We start from the raw sequence: 18,433 nt of genomic DNA on the forward strand, positions 1-18,433 counted from the left end.
CATGAGTGAGAAATAAGCCTTAGTTGAGTTAGGCCACTGGGATTTGGGGGGTTAGTTTGTTACCACAGCATAATCAGGCCTATCCTGCCCAGTACTCTTTATTAAAATGTTAAATGTTTAAATATTAAAATATAAAAGACTTGAAGACAATCATCAAAATTGTAAAAGTGACTAATGTTAGATAGTATGATTGTGGGTAGTTTTAATTTTATTTAAATTTTTTCTGTATTAGAAAATCATTTTTTTTAAAAGGGAGACAGTGATGTATTTAGTTCATTTTAGAAAAATTTTGATCAAAACTGGTTAGATTAGAGCTATTTACTCAAAAGGTAGGCTTTAACTATTTAGAGACCACTTCTCACTCTCTAGCATTAACAACTGAATGAAGATTTAGTATAGATTAGGGTTGGCAATCTACAGCCTGTGGGACAAGTATGATCTGCAGCCTGTTTTTGTAAACTAAGTTTTATTGGAGTACAGTCACAGTCATTCTTTTAAGAACTATTTTCTGTTTTCTATGGTATTTTAACTCTAGAATTGCAGAGTTGAGTAGTTGCAACAAAAAACACAAGACCCACAGAGCCTAAAATATTTACTATCTGGCCCTTTTCAGAAAAAATTTTCCAACTCTTTGTGTGGTTGTAAACTCTGAACAGGGCCAGAACTAGGATAAGGAGAGTGAGGAACTTGCATAAGGTGCAAAATTTAAAGGGGCATGAAAAAAGCCAATAATCAAGATTATATAACATTTTAATGCAATATTAAAAAAATATTAATGAGAAAAATCCATGATGGACAAAATGTCAAAATTTTAAACAAAGGTAGAATCAGTAACAGTACTATGCTGAGCTACACTGGAGCCCGAGGCAGTTCTAATCCTGTCCTTATTTACAATCTTGATATTTTGTCCAGCAGGTAGGCCACAAAGCTTAGCATATAGTGGGCTTGTAGTGAGTTTTTTTTGTTGTTTATGAATTCATTAGCCCATGACACTACGAAAGAAGAATTAGGAAACCTGTGTTGAGTGGGAGCCATTTGACCTAGTTGTTCTAGTTCTCATGTACTTATGTGCTAACTTTCTTCAGCAGTTTGGTGCACCAGCAAATATTGGGCAATAGGTTTTGCCTTAGTCCTAGACCTGTGGGTGCCATCCTAATTTATATGACTGTTTTAAGGTGGTTTTGGGGGGATTTATTATGCTTTATGTGTAATTTTGAGCATACTTTTTTGAAATTCAGATTGTAAAGACTTACTTGTACAATCTAAATGCTTGATGTATTACTTTTTAGCCAACTATTTCTGGCATGTTCTTCCATTTCTTAGTTGATGTGTTCGTCAGATAGACAAATCTCATCCTCTTCTTCCAGGCTTTTCTTGTAATATCTTCATTCTGACTGGAAATTGAAATGTCCATTCCAAAAGCCAGATTTGTTGGGATTCTAAGCCACATTTTTCAGAGTTCAAAGGTTCATGTACTATGTACACTTGAACTTTTCTCAATATAATATTTGGATGTAGCTGTTCCCAAGGAATGAACATTATATTGTTTACTCTTTGGCACAGAGACCCATGTTGATCAGTACAGAGGCTTGGACTGGAAGAGGGAATGTTCACCAAATACCCACTATTTGGGAGCGGGGGGTAAATTTTGGTAAAGATTGGGAACGGGAGCACTATGTGAGTGGATGCTGAAGTTACATAATGGTCATTAGACGAAACATTTTAAAGGGAATATGATAAATGTAGAACATACATTTAGCTTACCATTGAAAATCAAAATAAATATACCCAAATGGACTACCACTCAAATGCAAAGAGAAAATCGTTCATGAAATTCTAATAAACTTACAAATAGTTATGTTTGAATTATGCTTAAAATGTTAGCTGGAATTTTGTTAGATGTCTTTGTTATCAGACTTCTACTACCTAGAGGTAGAATTTGTGGTTCTTCAAGTAGGGAAGCAGAGGAGGAACAGGAAATATACTCCTTCTCACCTTAGTTCTTTTATGTGGATGGGGAAGGAGGTGGGAGACTGGTAGGGGAGAGAGAGGGGGAAAACTCAGAAATGAAGTTTGAGGAAAGAAACAGAGTGAGAGGGAGAGATTAAAGGAGAAATGTGGAGTGGAGAAAAGGTAGAGGGAAGAAAGAGGTTGTGAGAGGGAGCAAGAGACAGGAGTCCGAGTGTAACAGCTCCATTTTGAGTACTAGTTGGAGATGATATGATGGAAACAGAGACTTAACAACCTTTGCCAGTGGAGACTCACCTGATTCACTCTTTACTGTACAAGTGCCCTGCAAATCAGTTTTATAAAGAGGGAGACTATTTCAGGTCTGGTGCCATTATGATGATTTCTTCTAAAGGTACTAATAGTCTGAGGTTTGAGAAAATCCCTGGTCTTATAATAAAGTGAACTAAGAAGAACTAAACAGTTATCAAGGACACAGAGCAAGATCTTTGAGGAAGCTGCCTGAGAACTAAGACTTCTAACACTTCAATTATTGCCACTATCCTAATTTTCCTTTTATTTTTCTAATTTTCTGACATATATTTTGGTAAGGACTGCCTATAGCATGCTCTGCAGAATGTGAAAAAGTGGAAGAGTTTTTCTGAGGAAAAATTCACTGTTCTTTTAAACTTTACCTTCTGGAATTAGTATCTTAATTTTTCTCTATTTTTAATTTCTTTTGAGAAAAAACTTGATTTTCTTTTCTGCAGAGGCAGTTTTCTTATTTCATAGCTGAGTCATGGAGAGAATATTTCCACTGTTGACATTGTTTTCTTTATTATTATTATTATTATTTATAAAGAATAAAAAGAATATTTCTTAGTATGTTGTATAGTAGTCACATACTTTGTTTACAGAGGGTTCGCAATAAGAATTCACAAAATATAAATTTTAATGTCTTTATAGACAATGGTATTTACAAAAAGGGTTGTTTTTCTACCTAAAATTTATAGGAATTGTTTGCACTTAAGCCAACTTGTGTATGTTATGCTTTTATATCTGAATTTTACTGCTGGTTTTACCTTTTTAATTTAATTTGTATCAAAAAAGGAATATTCTCTGCCCAAGATGTTCCAAGGTGTCTCTGAACCTGTTAGCCTGCCCATCCCCCATGTGACTAGTTCATATCTGATTGGAATTGATAGGCATCTAATCCAAGTGTAGACAGTCTATAGGTTGTTCTGTGGCATATCTGTGATCCAGCATGAAAAGATGGACTAGGCCATCTGGACTCTCTAGGATTTGGAACTGGGAAATCAAGAGATTGAACCAATTAGCACCGTGGGCAGAAATTGCAAGGAAATGTTGAGTGTTGCCAGGGTTTGGAAGGTATTGGGAGTGGTTGTATTGTGCTGTATACTAGCTGAGACTATGAGGGAATGGAAACTGTGAATAACCAGAGGAAGCAGGGCAATAGAGAGAAGGGAAACTGAAAAGAGAAGCAGACACACTGATAGAAAAAGATAGTGGTTGAGTTTTAGAGCTTTCTTGTTTTCTGACAACTCTCAGTTGATCAGTGAGTATCCTTTGAAATGTTTTCTTTTCTTGAGATAACTTGACTTCTAGTCTTTCCAAGCATATAGGTATCTTGAGGGCCATATTATGAACAAATTTGGATGCTAGGGCAAGACGTTTGTAATTTTGTAGGCTGAGGGTACATATGAACTATTTTTGAGATGCAGAGTAGTGTCATTAGAAGTATGTTAAATGAAGATTAATCTAGAAGGAGTATGTAGGAGACATGGAGAAACTGATTTGGGAAGATATTACATTAAGATATGCAGGAGGTAATTAAAGCCTTGGATTGAAGGTATGACAGAAAGAAGGTAAATGAGTAGACAGATATAAAAACATAACAAAGGAAGAGTCAATAACACATGGTAATTTATTGGCTGTAGGGGGCAAGGAGAAAGAACATGTCAGAGTTGGAGCTGCGATTTTAAGGCTTGGAGGTTAGAAGTGGGTAATATCATTAAGGGAAATAGGGGGATAATATCATTAAAGGAAATAGGGAAGTTAGGAGGCTGGGTTGTTTCGGGTTGTGGAGGGCCAGACAGCTGTTTAGTTTTGTGTCTGTTCCGTTTCAGGTGTTGGTGGGAAATACTGTTTAGTTCAGCTTAAGTAACTTTTATTGAGTTCCTACTACCCTGTGCCTGGCACTGATGGTGGAGGTGAGGGACTGAAGTTCAAGCATGAATAAAACATGGTTTGTGCCTTTGAGGAGCTCCTAGTGTTATGAATGAGATTGTCTTTCAGGTAGAGACATGCGTGTGGAGCAGCTTGAGAGAGAGCTGTTGGACTGGAGACCCAGATGTCAAAAGAGCCCCAAAGGATAGAGTGAGGTGATGTAAAGAGGAAGTCCAAGGGTAAAACCATGGGGGAATACCTGGTGTCAGAGGACAGGAGAAGGAAGAACAAGGGGGAGGCATGGCCAGGATGTGTTTAGGAGAAACAGGATAGTTACAGGATCAGAAAATTGAGGGAATAAAGAGTTTCAGGAGACACAGTCATCCACAGTGTTGAACACTGCAAAAGCTTTAGAGAATGAAATTGGATTTGATGTGTAGCAGGTCATTGTGATCCTAGAAGGCATTTAAGAGTAAGGACTAGTGAGGAAAAGTTAGAAGCAAATGTAGACCACTCTTCTAATAATTTGGGTATTGATGAGATGATGAGAGGAGGAAACTTGGCGGAAAGGGCAAGGTCAAAAGAAGAATTTTGTTTGTTTATTTTTAAAGACTGGGTCTATCTAAGTAGGCAGAATAAGACATGACTGGTCAGGAGAGATTAAAAAATTCAAGAAAGAGAATTGAAGGAGCAAAGAAGTAAGGAAATGGGGGAGAGGGTGGGATCAACCGTAAAGGTGAAGAGGATAACATTATCAGGAGAGACATTTCATCCTGGAGCCAAAGATTAAAAGGAGGAATACAGTTGACAATACAGAGGAATTCAGAGAGGAAGAGAAAAGAAGTAGCAAGAAAAATACCTCAGCTGTCTTCTATTTTCTCAGAATGTTAACAGGCTACAAATGGGTCTTATGATTGGGGATTTTAGGAACATAGAGGAAGAGAAAGTTTTTGAAAGGCCACTAAAGGGAATGGAACAGGGAATTAATAAGAGGTGAATGAGAGGATTTTTAAATGTAATAAAGAGACAAGGACAAGGAGGTGAGAGGTGAATCAGGAAAATGAAAACTGTTTCAAGTAGTAGTACTCAAAGAATTTCAAAGAGCTCCTCCTGCCCCCATCCACACTATTTTACAAATAAAGAATTTAATTCCAAGCAACTTACTCATGGATCTGTTTGGGTTCCAACCCCCATCCCTTCTTTCTGCATGAAAAGAAATGTGACAATTGATTATAAGGTTAATTTAGGTAATTGGTTAAATCTGAAATCTGACTAAATCTGGAAAAAATATAAAATTGACCCAATCAAAGATCAGTGCTTATGTATCTTGAACAAATATGATAGCTGGTCAGTGAGTCACAGAAAGTGATTCAGGAATATTCCTTAAACTATAATGTCTGTGCTAAGTAAGAATATTTTTTAAAAATTCTAAATAAATATGATTTTGCATATAAATATTTAAATGTTTGATTTATACAAAATGACTGTCAATTAACTTATTATCTAAAATAAGTGCTCATTCTATAATAAAAGACCAGTTTTCAGTGTGAAGGTTACTATTGTAGAAGATAGTCTGGGAAAGTATGATACATTCAAAAGCAATCAATCATCTTAAGCAATGGAATGAGACATTATTTAAAATGTTTTAAAAAGTATTTAATTTATTCTAGATCTCAAGACTTAGTCCCTTAAGTTTCTATAAATCTTAAAGATGAGACTGAATTTCTGAGGACATGCATTTTTGAGCAGAGCTCTAAGAAAGGTTGAATTCCCTTAAAGGTAGTAGTGAAGTAATATTCTTATTTGTCTTTGTGGACAGAATCAAATAATAACTTTCTATTGAATTTCAATAGTCACCATCAGGGGCCTAGTAAAGTGATCACAACTTTTCTGTGCCATTTTCATGTGTAATTTTGATAGCCAAAAACAGAACAGACAGAATTGCCACAGCAATAGGCACACTGTTATTATTACTCCTGGCTAGAAATTCTCTAGACACTTTTTTTTTGGTTGTTGAAACTGAAAACGATTTTAGAAAAAGATGGAAGTTTTATTAGACGTTTTGTGTTTTCCAAGCGTGTTGTGATTACTGGCTATCCTTTATCCTGCTGTGACAACAGATGGGAATGCCATCGGTGATGTCCATAGGCTTCAGCATGAAGTGGGGTCAGTGATTGTTCTGGCCTCTTGCCCAGGAGATGGAATGGAATGACTCAGTTTTCTTGGTTGAATTCCAAGGAGGCGTCAGAAGAGCCCTTTACAGTGAACTGGTGCTAAAACCTTTAATACTTTTCTGAATTGGTAGGACTTGTCCTTGGGGTAGAATCAAAGCCAGTGATACACCTACCTCTATTAGTATGTGTGTGTGTGTGTGTGTGTGTGTCCACAGCTGTTGGCAGTCCATACTCATAACCCCACAAGGAGACAGCTGGCCTCTGACCCTTTCAGTCTCTTAGGTCTCAGTTTAGGAAGGGATGTTCTGCATTTCAGAGGTATTCCTAGCTAAAGAATCCAGCTTCTATGATGAAGTATTGGATGGTTCTGTGGATGAAGACTTGGTTTGGCAGGTCAGACTCCCTATCTGACTCGAAAACTTGGATAGTGTCCATGGATGTCCTTATTGGGCCACATTGTAAAAAGAATGCCCCCCTTAAACTATGTGAAGTGTAAGCCTAGAGTGCCTGGGGGCTACTTTGCACTGGATCTCAAGTTACTTTAACTTCCCCCTAAATCTTCTCCAGACACCTTTTAGTTCACTTCAAATTCTGCCATCAACATTTCCTTGGTACCTGGCTATGTGCCATCCCATTTGTTACCTCTGTGCCAGGGATTCTGAACAATTCACAATGTACAGGTGAGAGTTCTCAAATGGGAAGGCAGAAAAGCTACCCTGGAACCCATGTTCTGTGCCCATCACCAGGATGGCACATGGTGGAGCTGGAGCCTGGTGTTTCTACTGCCACAGAACCAAAGCTGTTCTTTCTTTTCAACCCGAGAATGAAGTTCTTTTCAAGTATGACAACGCTTATGGTGGTGGATTTATCAGCTTGCCACACCTCCTGCAGGAGTTATCTTGGTTCTCTTTAATGAAAGAAAAGAGTGGTGCTTGCCTTCTTTGGAAGGACAGCTGTCACTTTAGCATGCTTGTGAGCTTATACACAACCTGTACCAGCTACCGATAGAAGAGGCAATATAGCATAAAGCAAAGACCACCCAGACAGGCACCGGAATCAACAAGTCTGGGTTTCACTTCTGGCTCTACCACTTTCCAATTATGTGACCTGGAAGAAGTTGGTATAAGCATTATTTATCCACCATAGCGCTGCTGTGAGAATTAAATGAACTAAGAAGTGCACCGTTCTTAGCACAGGGCCTGGTACATGCTAGGCGCTCCATCACTGTAGTTATTCTTATCCTCATCATCCATCTTCCTGAACAGGGGCGCACATCTTTACGAAATTTGGTGGCCAGGGCAGTTGTAACTTTGTTTTTTGGAGAAGTGGCAAGTAAACACTATCCTTCCGGGCATATTGTGATGAGTCTGAATATATTGCAAGGCTGTTTGGCATCTGCACTCTTTGGCCATCTTCCAACACCCATTGAACAACATCTTGGATGAGTGCTGGGACTGAGGAATCATAGTCTTCTTGGATGACGTGATATACTTCTGTGATTTACTGTCACATAAGTCCCTTCTTTGGATCGTTTTTACAAGCCTCCTACGTTATCTCTAGGTCGACACTGAAAAATGTATATTTGACAACTCAATGGTGACTCATTTTTCCCTTCAGAGATTTTCCAAGTCAGAGAGGTATATCATGTCAGTAAAAGGTGATTGGCTTTATGTCCATACCCAAATGTTACAACTATATAATGTAAACAATTCTACCTGTCACTGAAGCCACTGATGTCAGTCCATGGGAAGTTTGGGGACCTACCTTTTTTACTGCCAGAGAATTCTCATGCCAGAGTTTGTTACTCTCTATGGCATTCAGTTCCATAGCAGCTGTTACCTGTAGCCCTGCTCCTGCCCTTCAGTTCACTGAAGCTCTCACATCATGGATGTCTTCATGACCTGGGAAAAATGCAGGCCATTCAGAAGGGCCTTCAGGACACTCTCTACCTATCAGAGAACCAGTACAAGAGGTTAGCCCTTGGCCTTCAGGAAGAGTGCCTGTGTGGGTTATGCCATCTGTCTATTCCTATGCCCACTACCCACTTGAAAGCAGAATGTTTCCACTCAAGGTCCTTTGAGGGGGTTTCTCTGTAGAATGTCATTACCACTCTCTGAATGAATCAACCATATTTTCTACTGTGTGTGTGTGTGTATATATATATGAACATAAATGTATATAATGTTTAGTTATTTGTATTTTTCATGTAAAAAATTGTCCCTTTATGTCCTATGCCAATTTTTCAACTAATATGTAGTTTTTCTTTATATTTTTAACTTTTATAAACAAGTGTATTTTATAATTGAGAAACAGGCTAAAGTAAAAACAGGTTGGATACAATCCAAGCTTCTGTCCTAGGAACTCCTCTTTTTTTATTCTACACACTCCCCTAGATTATTTCATCCAATTGCGTGGCTTGAATTACCACCTTTCTGCTCATAGTTTCAAATCTCGTTCTCTAGCTCAGGCCTCTGTCCCAGGTGATAGACATACAACTTTGACTGCCTCCTGGGCAGCTTCTCATGGACCTACCACAGGAAACATACTATGTCCTAAACTGGGCTCATTATCGCTCCCTTATGAACATTCTCCTTCTATATTCTTGATCTTGGACTGTGGCACCAACATGTATTCAGCTGGGAACTTAATAGTATTACTAGTCTCTGCCCTTTCCCCCATTTCCAAGGTTCAAATCCTATTATTTCTTTTGATGAAATACTTTTGGAATGTCTCAATTTGGACCATTCATTATTTACCCCATGAATTAATGTAATATTCACCTGTAATAGTTCTCCTTAGTTTCTGGCCTAGATATCTTCAATTTATCTCCTCCTTCAGCATGATTATTATAAAATGTCAAAATTGCAAATATGATCATTTTCTTCTCCCTCACCCATTCCTAACTAAAAAACCTTCAGTCTTCCCATGTTTTCAGGATGAAGATCTAATTAGTTAACATGAACTGTATAACCCTTTATGATTCAAACTCTGCCAGCTTTTCTTACTGCATCTCTCACCACTCTCCCATTTGTATTCTCCATTCCTCTACTAGTTGGCATTCTCCTGCTTGTTCCAGCCTCTGTTTTTGCACATATTCTTCCCTTTTCTACATTCCTTTACTTACCCCATCCCCTTAGTGGACTCATGAAGTTCTTCTTGACCTCCTCCCTAAAGGAAGAGTTAAGTTTTTCTTCCTTTCTATACCTATGGATGTTGTATTACTTATATAATAACCATTTGTTGAGGATTTACAATATAGGGGAAATACGTGAATAGATTTATTGTGGATTAAAATGTAGTCTAACTGCTTAAGAGTGGGATAGATTACTAAGTTTTAGCCAAAATACCAACCTAATTCCTGTTTGACTCAACTATTCCTGAATTTTCCCCTCCAAATCATTTATGATATGTTGGTGTTGCTGAAGAATAAATGCAACCCATCTTTAAGGTAGTTATTTTTGTTTTAAGCAAATAGTCAGTTTTAAAGTTGTGACTAACTTCCATCTTTTTACTTATAATTTTGTCAGAAAGTGGGAGGTTGAGCTTGTTAGACTAGACAAAATCTTGTGTGGTATTTTGGCATATTAGTTGAGGAGAAGAAGCATACAGATAGACTGGATTAAGGGGATTAGGATTTGGTCTGTATTGCACTTGGTATTTTGTTAGGTATGGGAAGCGAGGAGCTGGGACATTTTAGGACTAGCATTACACATCTAAAAGACCTTATCTAGAAGAAGGCAGTGGAAAGATCTGTTTCCACACAAGTAGGCTTTTGCACTTGTCATCCCACGTTAAGTGTTTCCCCTTAATCTTTCTCTTCCTTTCAGCCTCTTTCTCCTCCTTCACCTGAATAGGCATTTTGGGGCTCAGGTTATACTATATGTAGTAAATCTCTGTTATTTTGTCTGCCTACCAGATTTCCCTTTTCTTCTGGGAACATCAGCCACCCTTTCTGGGACATACTCCTTTCTGCACTCTAAGCAGTTGATTTGAATGTGAGCTGCTATGTTCTTACAGACCTGGCACCTGGTCACAGTTGATGGCTAATGGGTGGTCAGAACTCATCATTTGGATTTTTGAACTGGGGACTAGTGAAAGTGTGGGCTGTTCTCTGGCTGGAAAGCCGAGATGAAGTATGGTAGCTGCTGGCAGCCACTTTCCTCATCATGTGCTTGCAGCTAGTTTAAATGAATAAAATAAACTTGTAGAAAAAAGGAGTGATGAGATAGAAAATCCTGGTGGGACTCAAGTTTCTGGTTCCAAAGTTGCTTATATTCAGATCTCTGTCTTTGTGGCCCAGCTGTAGTCCTGCCCTTCTTGTAGCACTCAAACCAGTACATTCCTCCTTTTACCTAATCTAATTTATGCTGGGTTTCTGTTACCTTGCAACCTAAAGAGTTGCAACTTTTCTCATCTCTCCCTCTATATAATTTGTCCTATGCATTTTGTTAATAATATTTTATTAATGTCCTTAAGATATTAGATGATTTACATTGATAACACTTTTGCCAAGTGTACAATGAGTGGTCCAAGTTAACAATGTCATTAGAGGACTTCCCTGGTGGTGCAGTGGTTGAGAATCTGCCTGCTAATGCAGGGGATACAGGTTCGATCCCTGGCCTGGGAAGATCCCACATGCTGCAGAGCAACTAAGCCTGTGTGCCACAACTACTGAACCCATGTGCCGTAACTATTGAAGCCCATGAACCTAGATCCCATGCTCCGCAACAAAGGAAGCCACCACAATGAGAAGCCTGAGCACCACAACAAAGAGTAGCTCCCACTCATGGCAACTAGAGAAAAGCCCGCATGCAGCAACGAAGATCCAATGCAGCCAATAAATAAATAAATAAATAATAAATAAATTTATTCAAACAACCCCCCCCCCAAAAAAAAAGAAAAAAACCCAATATCATTAGAAAATCCAGTAGAACAAGTGAGATGATTTAAGCATAGCTAGAAGATTAGTCAGGAGGGCTGATTCACATCTAAGGCTGGTCAAAATTTGTTCTCTAGAAGACAAAAGACCAAAATCTTGTCTAGAAAAAAATGGAAAGACCTGGTATTTGAAATCTGAAATTCAGAGAATCTAGGGGGAAAAAAAAGATTGTCAGAAGATTATAAGCACTGATTTAGAATGTGGGGAAGTGGTACGTATTGTTTTATGGAAATGTTTACATAGACCAGGAGTTTTCACATTTGCCTAGGAGTTCAACATTTGTATATGCCCACTGCATATATTCTGTATCTATGGGTTCAATATGAGGAGGAGTTTTTAACTTGTCTTTTTAAAAAAGAATTTGGTGAAAAATTATGTATCAGTTTTTTTTAATGGAAAATTAAAAGTTTTAAAAATTAATCTAGGTACTAATATAACAACTGAAAATGCCACTTGGGGCAATACGGTTCATGTATCTTGCTTTCTGGACTTGAAAGAGTTCTTTTAACTTGGATCTTATAAAAGACATCATAATAATAAAAAAGAAAAGCAACCTTATAAAAATGAGCTAAAGGGCTTCCCTGGTGGTGCAGTGGTTAAGAAGCCATCCGTCAATGCAAGGGACACAGGTTCGGGCCCTGGTCCAGGAAGATTCCACATGCTGTGGAGCAACTAAGCCCATGTGCCACAACTACTGAGCCCATGTGCTGCAACTACTGAAGCCCGAGCCTAGAGCCCTTCCTCTAGAGGAGAAGCCACCCCAATGAGAAGCCTGTGCATCGTGACAAAGAGTAGCCCCTACTCTCCATAACTAGAGAAAGCCCACATGCAGCAACAAAGAGCCAATGCAGACAAAAATAAACAATAAAATAATAAATAAATTTATAAAAAAAAGTGAGCAAAATATTTGAACAGATACTTCCCACAGGAAGATATACCAATGGCCAATAATAAAAACATACAATTTAAAACGAGCTGACATTTAATACCCATTAGAATGAGTAAAATTAAAGTTTTCAATCGCCAAATGTTAGAGAGGATGTAGAGCCACCAGGATACTTTCATTGTTGGTAGGTTGGTGTGTGAAATGGCTTAACCACTTTGGAAAACAGTCTGAAAGTTTTTTAAATAGTTAAGCATGCAACTTCTTTATGAACCAGAAATTTCACTCATAGGTATTTACCCAAGAAAAATTAAAAATATGACCACAAAAGCACTTCCACAAGAACAATGTACAGCATTGTTCATAATAAATAAAAACTTTAAACAACCTAGGAGTCCCTCTACAAGAGAATGGGTAAAGGTACTATGGTATATTTAAACAATGAATACTACTCAACGATAAAAATGACAAGCTACTCTTAGACACAACATGAAAAAATTCTAGAAAAAACCAACCCCCAATCTCCAAAAAACTATACTGAATGAAAGAAATATATAAAAGAGTAAATATTTTATTATTCCATTTATATAAAGTTCTAGAACAATCAAAACTAATATATGTTGAAAAAAATCAGAATAGTGGTTGCCTCTGGGAAAGTGTGGGCTGGGATTGACAGGGAAAGAGCAAGAGGGAAATTTCTAGGTTAATGGTAATGTTCTATATCTTGATAGAGGTTGGGTGAGACAGGTATGCATTTGTTAAACTCATCAACTATCACAATATTTTTGAATTTAACTGTACATAAATTTATCTCAAAAAAACTATAAACCAATATTAAACTCTAGATAATTATATATATGCAAAAGTGTTTTTGGGGAAAGTGTTCTGATATTGCAAGTTACCTTGAAATGCATTAAAAATTAAAGTAAAATGATGAATGGGTAAAAAGATACATAGATGGCTAGATATGTGACAAAGCAAATATGGCAAAATGTTAATTGTAAAATCCAGTTGGTAGGTATATGGAGGTTCACTGTAGAGTTCTTTCAACTTTTCTCTAAAATTTTCCATAATAAGATACTGGAAAAAATAAAGAGCAAAATGGAAAGGACATCAGATATATTAGTTAGTGAGAAGTGATGATCTATTACTGAATGGATTATATACAGTTCATGAAAGAACCAGCTTACACACATATATATTACCAATGCATAATAAATTACAATTAATACCTAGGCACGCCTAATTTAGGGCCACCCCTAATCAGGGCTGATTTGAAATAGTGAGGATTATCTCATAAATATTTTATGTTAAAATACACATGTATTCATTAATACATATAAATTCACTCAGTCTAAAAATTAAATAACGCTCTAACATGTAATTTAGATAATGAGGCATGTGCTGTCCAAGGTCTGTTTGCTCTCAGATCCATTTCTTGTCCTTGCCCTGATCTGCTGTGTGTCGCAGGGGGCCTGACCCCACAGGTGCCTTTCTCAGGCTCCTCCGTCAGCTGGGGTACAGAGGTCAGGCATAGGAGCCACTGACAGGAGACTGGTGAGCGGGAGGAAAGGAGCGCCCAGGGTGTTTCTCCCCCTTTCTGCCATGGGCGGCCTCTTCAGTAGGAGCTGCAGCTTCTCTGTGACTCCAGCTCTCTTCAGACATGCCTGCTATGGTCCCAGCTTCCCCCAGGGACTCTTCACCGCCCCGGGGCTCCAATGTCACCACCTCTTTCTTTTGCCCCTCCAGGCTAGGAGTGGTAGTTGCCTCCTGTTGTTGCTAAGCTCTGAGTTGCTTCGTTGTCCTCTGGCTTATCGGCTCATCTGTCACTTGTATAGCTAATTCACTGCATTGTCTTCTCTCTTCTTTAAGCACTTAGAGCGGTTCTGTTTTCCTGCTTGAGTCCTGCCTGATATACGTAATATTAATGGAGAGGGATCATGTACGGGACATTTTTGTTCTTTAAACTGAAGATGGCCATTTTCTGAAAGAAGGTAACTAAGATTCAGAAGCTGAAGTTTGCCCAGGAGTTGTGGGCAGGTGGCAGGGGGATGACCATGAGCTTTCCTGGCCCTGAAATGAACGGATTGAAGGCAAGGATGCCCAGGTGACAGAATGCAATGGAAAAAAATGTATATACGTTCATTACAGCACTGAGCACTATGATAATACAGTTGTCCCTCAGTATCAAGGGGGATTGGTTCCATGGCCCTGCTGCTTTTCTGTTGTGTCCTTGGGCGAAGTTTAGTGACCTCTCTTCCTCACTTTCTTGATCCATCAAATGAGTGTAATCATAGTGCCTACTTCATAGGGTAATTGTGAGAATAAAATGACAGTACGTGTAAAGCTTAGCACAGCTCTGGGCACTTAGTAAATGGAACCATCATCATTGTCATTATGAAGGGCTTCAGAAGCATCACCGTAGCCTCGGAGGAAGTAATTAACAAATGTCTGAACAGGCGTGGTAAGAAATTATGGCCACAGACAAATCATAAGTTCAGGGACTTTGAAGGCAATGAAACCATAATTGTCACTCTCTGACGCAGGAAATGTGCCTTCATGCAACCCCTGCGGTAATGTTCCTCTACAGTACTGATACAATCATGCTCGCTTTTATAGGAGTGCACTCCACTTCCTAAACAGGGTTAACCTGGAGGTCGTTACTAGAGTTTGGAGATCCCCTTAGCTAGAAGATTCTCAGGTTGTAATTTTGTAGTAAATACATACCTTTTTATTGTGGTCACCCAGTATTCAAATTCACTTTCTGTGTTTGTGGAATCTTGCGTAGACTTGGGGAGAAGCAGGACTCACCCATGGTGGAGGCCAAAAATATCAGTTATTTTTTTCTCCCTTGCAGCTTGAGTTTAGACTGGCTAACTTCAGCCATAGTCTCCTGCCCAAGAATTTGAATCTGTGGCGAGTTACCTAAAGAAGCAGGAACAGTTTAGAATTTCTTGTGGTGGTGGTGGTGGTGGCGATTGTGGCATCCAGCGTCCAGTCCAGTGACGGCTGTGTCAGCAGTCTGAGCAGAGTTCCCTAAGCTGTAGGTGGTGGTAGTCCAGCTGTGCCACCCAAAGTTCAGTGGTGACGGCTGAGCACTTAAGCAGCCTATTCCTGGCATGCGATCTTGTTGGTGGTTCTGGTTACCTGTATTCTCCTGGTTTCTGCTTATATTTTGAGCCTAGTTCTTCAGTCTTTGTGTTGATTCTGTGAATTACCCAGTAGTTTTCAGTGAATTCTCTTTTTTGCTTTTTTTCCAGTAGCCAGTGTCAATCTTATTGTTTGCAACATGAAGCTCTGCCTAATGCAATTATTTTCTGTGATCCACTGATACCTACAACTACAGTGGCTGTTTCTTTTTCTTTTGTCTTTTTAAAAAAATACATACTTATTTTATTTTTTTATTTATTTTTTTAGCCGCATGGCATGTGGGTTCTTAGTTCCCCGACCACGGATCAAACTCGTGCTCCCTGAGATGGAAAGGCGGAGTCGTAACCACTGGACCTCCAGGAAGGTCCTGTACAGTGGCTGTTTCTTTATGTCAGAACATGTATTGATTGTAGGAAAGTCTAATCTTTATCTGTTGCAGTCCTTTAAATCTCATTTTTTAAAGTATAAGTGTTGTGTGCCCAGACATAACCAAGTGTGTTTCTTGTCAGAAATTTGCTATGGTACTGCAGTATGCATTACATCTATGCAACTCATTTCAATTTATCAAACACCTAATGAACATTTACCTTCTGCTAAGTAATAGTTAGGGTTTGGAGACACAAAGTCAAATACAAGATCCCTCCTGCACATATTTAGAAACCTGGCTGTATAATGTGTTATATCATGGTGGGATCTGGGCAAACCAATTCAGCTACATTCAAAGGGGAAAACAAAATGCGTAGGAGTAAGGCAGTGTGACCTGGTGGTTAAAATCTTGATATAGAAGTCTGACCAGTCATGGTTCATATCCAGGCTCTTATTTTCTGTGTTAAATAGGACAAATTACTTGACCTATCTAAACCTCAGTCTGTTTATCTGTAGGGGTAATAATACCCACATCATCATATTATTTTGAAGTTTAAATGAGATAATGGAATAAAGTGACTAGTCAGAAATGTATGTTTTCTTCCAGTATGGACAAACTAATTTTAAATAGAAGTAGACAATGTTTTCTGCCTGTTTTTTCTTTTCTTTTTTTTAAAGAACTTTTGAGATATAATTGACACACAATAAACTGCATGTATTTGAAGTGTACAATTTGATATTTTTTTCTTATTAGTAATGTATATATGGCAACCCCATGCCTGTTTTTTTTGATTTGATAATGTTTAGCAGCATTTTAATAAGAATTTTCACTAATTGCTATAGTAGACCTGACTTGTATGTTTCAAAAGTCATTTATGATGCATGAATCTCCTCTCTAGCATTTTTTTCCCCACGAAGACCAAGGAAAAAATGATTCATTTACTCAATTGCTATCTGATCTTTTTCGCTGAGTGTACCTCTTTTAGACCTTAATCATTAAATTGTTACCTAGATTCTTCAGCCCACTTAAAAAATGTGTTATAAAAAGTGTCTTATTGCCTTTGGAGTCCTTTTCAAAGTATTTTTCAAATTATATTTGGTCGCGTTTTCAGTTTGTAGCTAACCGGCTATGTATTGTGGACTTCCTTGTTTTCCTTAAATGGGCTAATTTTCTATTATTGAAAACTGTTTTTTTCTTAAACTTCTGTAATTGTTATTGTGGCCATCAATCAGACAAAGTGAGAGTTTTGTTTGTTTATTCTTGGAAGAGTTTTTAATTAAAAGCTTTTTTTGGCATACTCCTTTTCCAATCTTATATACAATTTTATTTTTGGCTTCTGGTGAGGCATTTGAAAATAGTCTCCAGGCTTCTATTTTATTTTCACTTTTCATTCACTGCTGTCCTCACCTCAACATCTGCATTTGCTTATGTTGATCAGCAGAAATGATACCAAATGAGGGGTTATAGACTGAAGTTCTAAGTGCTGGGACAGCTTCAAAGTTACTGTGTGACTTTGGTTAGGGCGACTGCTTTGGCCTCCAATTTCCCTGTCAGTGTAGTGAAGGGAGTTTATCCATTTATTAAACGAGTATTTATTAGGCACATGTTATATGGTAGACACTGCCAGGTGCCAGAAAAATCTACAATGAACAAAAGAGTTGAGGTGCCTCCCCTCATGGAATGTATACTATAGTGCTGTTAAATTATAGAACCTCCAAGGCCCTTTTGAGTTTACAGCGCTGTAAGTATAATGATACTTCCACTTAGTTCCAATTCTCTTTTGAATTGTACAGGAAAAAAATGATATGTGTGAAGTTTGTTTTGTGTTTTTGGACATTCCTTTGATTTAAATACCTTGCAGTTTGTCCTACAGGGTGTTCCATGTAAACTAGTGTGAGGTGCTTTATCCAGAAAGGACTCAGGTCAAAAGCTGCATACTACATCCTCATTTTAAAATGAATCTTAAAGCGCTTTTGGAAATACACTTTATTTATTTATTTATTTACTTAATTTCCGGTTTTCCCAATGAGTTTTGTTTGGGCAGACCTGGGGACAGGGAGGCCCTGCATCTACAAGAAAGTGTTGGGCCTCTTGGTGGCGAAGCATGGCTTGTGCTGGCAACGGAGGATGCGGTGGGGCAGCGGGAACTTGATCCTGGAGTCGTGGAACTGCTTGACTGGGGTCCGCGGCACTTGCTGGCTGCGATCTCCTCCACCTTCGTGATCTGGATCCAGTGGGCCCGGGCTTGATGCCGGGAGCCCATGTCTCGGTAGCACTGGAGGACCGCATCGGCAGTTGGTCAGGTCCCGGTCCTCCCGGTACATGTTGTGGGTGCCGCTGCGGGAGTCATAGCGCAGCCAGATGCCGAAGTTCTTCACCGCAGATTTCTCGAACACCTATCCACAGTAGACAGTTTCCCTTGAAGACTTCTTCATCTTCTTTAGCTGAGACACAAAGTATCAGACGCAGGACTTGGCAACAACACGATTAGGCGCAGAGATTCGCATGCGCTAGAGGGGCGGCGCGCGGTGTTTGGGGGTCAGCAGGCAGTGCGCCACCACTTTGTGTTCTTGAAGCGTGCCCGAGGCCTTCATGGCTCCCTGTCCGCGCTCGCTGCCACCCTCGGAAAAAAAAAAAGCGGAAATACACTTTAGATCTCTGCTTTCTGAAGCACGTTAAAAAAAATTGCTGGAATAGTGACCACTGACCTTTATTTACATGTGGGAGTCAGTATCAGTCAAGGAGGAAATGAAAGTTTTCTTGGTTGTGGCACTATGAAAATACTT

The 18,433-nt window shown here is 38.8% G+C and overlaps 1 pseudogene; it reads right to left on the reverse strand.

Moving 5' to 3' along the window:
• Positions 1–17,716: 17,716 nt before the first annotated feature.
• LOC130844309 (60S ribosomal protein L18a-like) lies at positions 17,717–18,128 on the reverse strand (annotated as a pseudogene).
• Between the last annotated feature and the right edge of the window lie 305 nt (positions 18,129–18,433).

The sequence above is a fragment of the Hippopotamus amphibius genome, chromosome 2 (genome assembly GCF_030028045.1).
Source record: "Hippopotamus amphibius kiboko isolate mHipAmp2 chromosome 2, mHipAmp2.hap2, whole genome shotgun sequence".
Classification (NCBI taxonomy): domain Eukaryota; kingdom Metazoa; phylum Chordata; class Mammalia; order Artiodactyla; family Hippopotamidae; genus Hippopotamus; species Hippopotamus amphibius.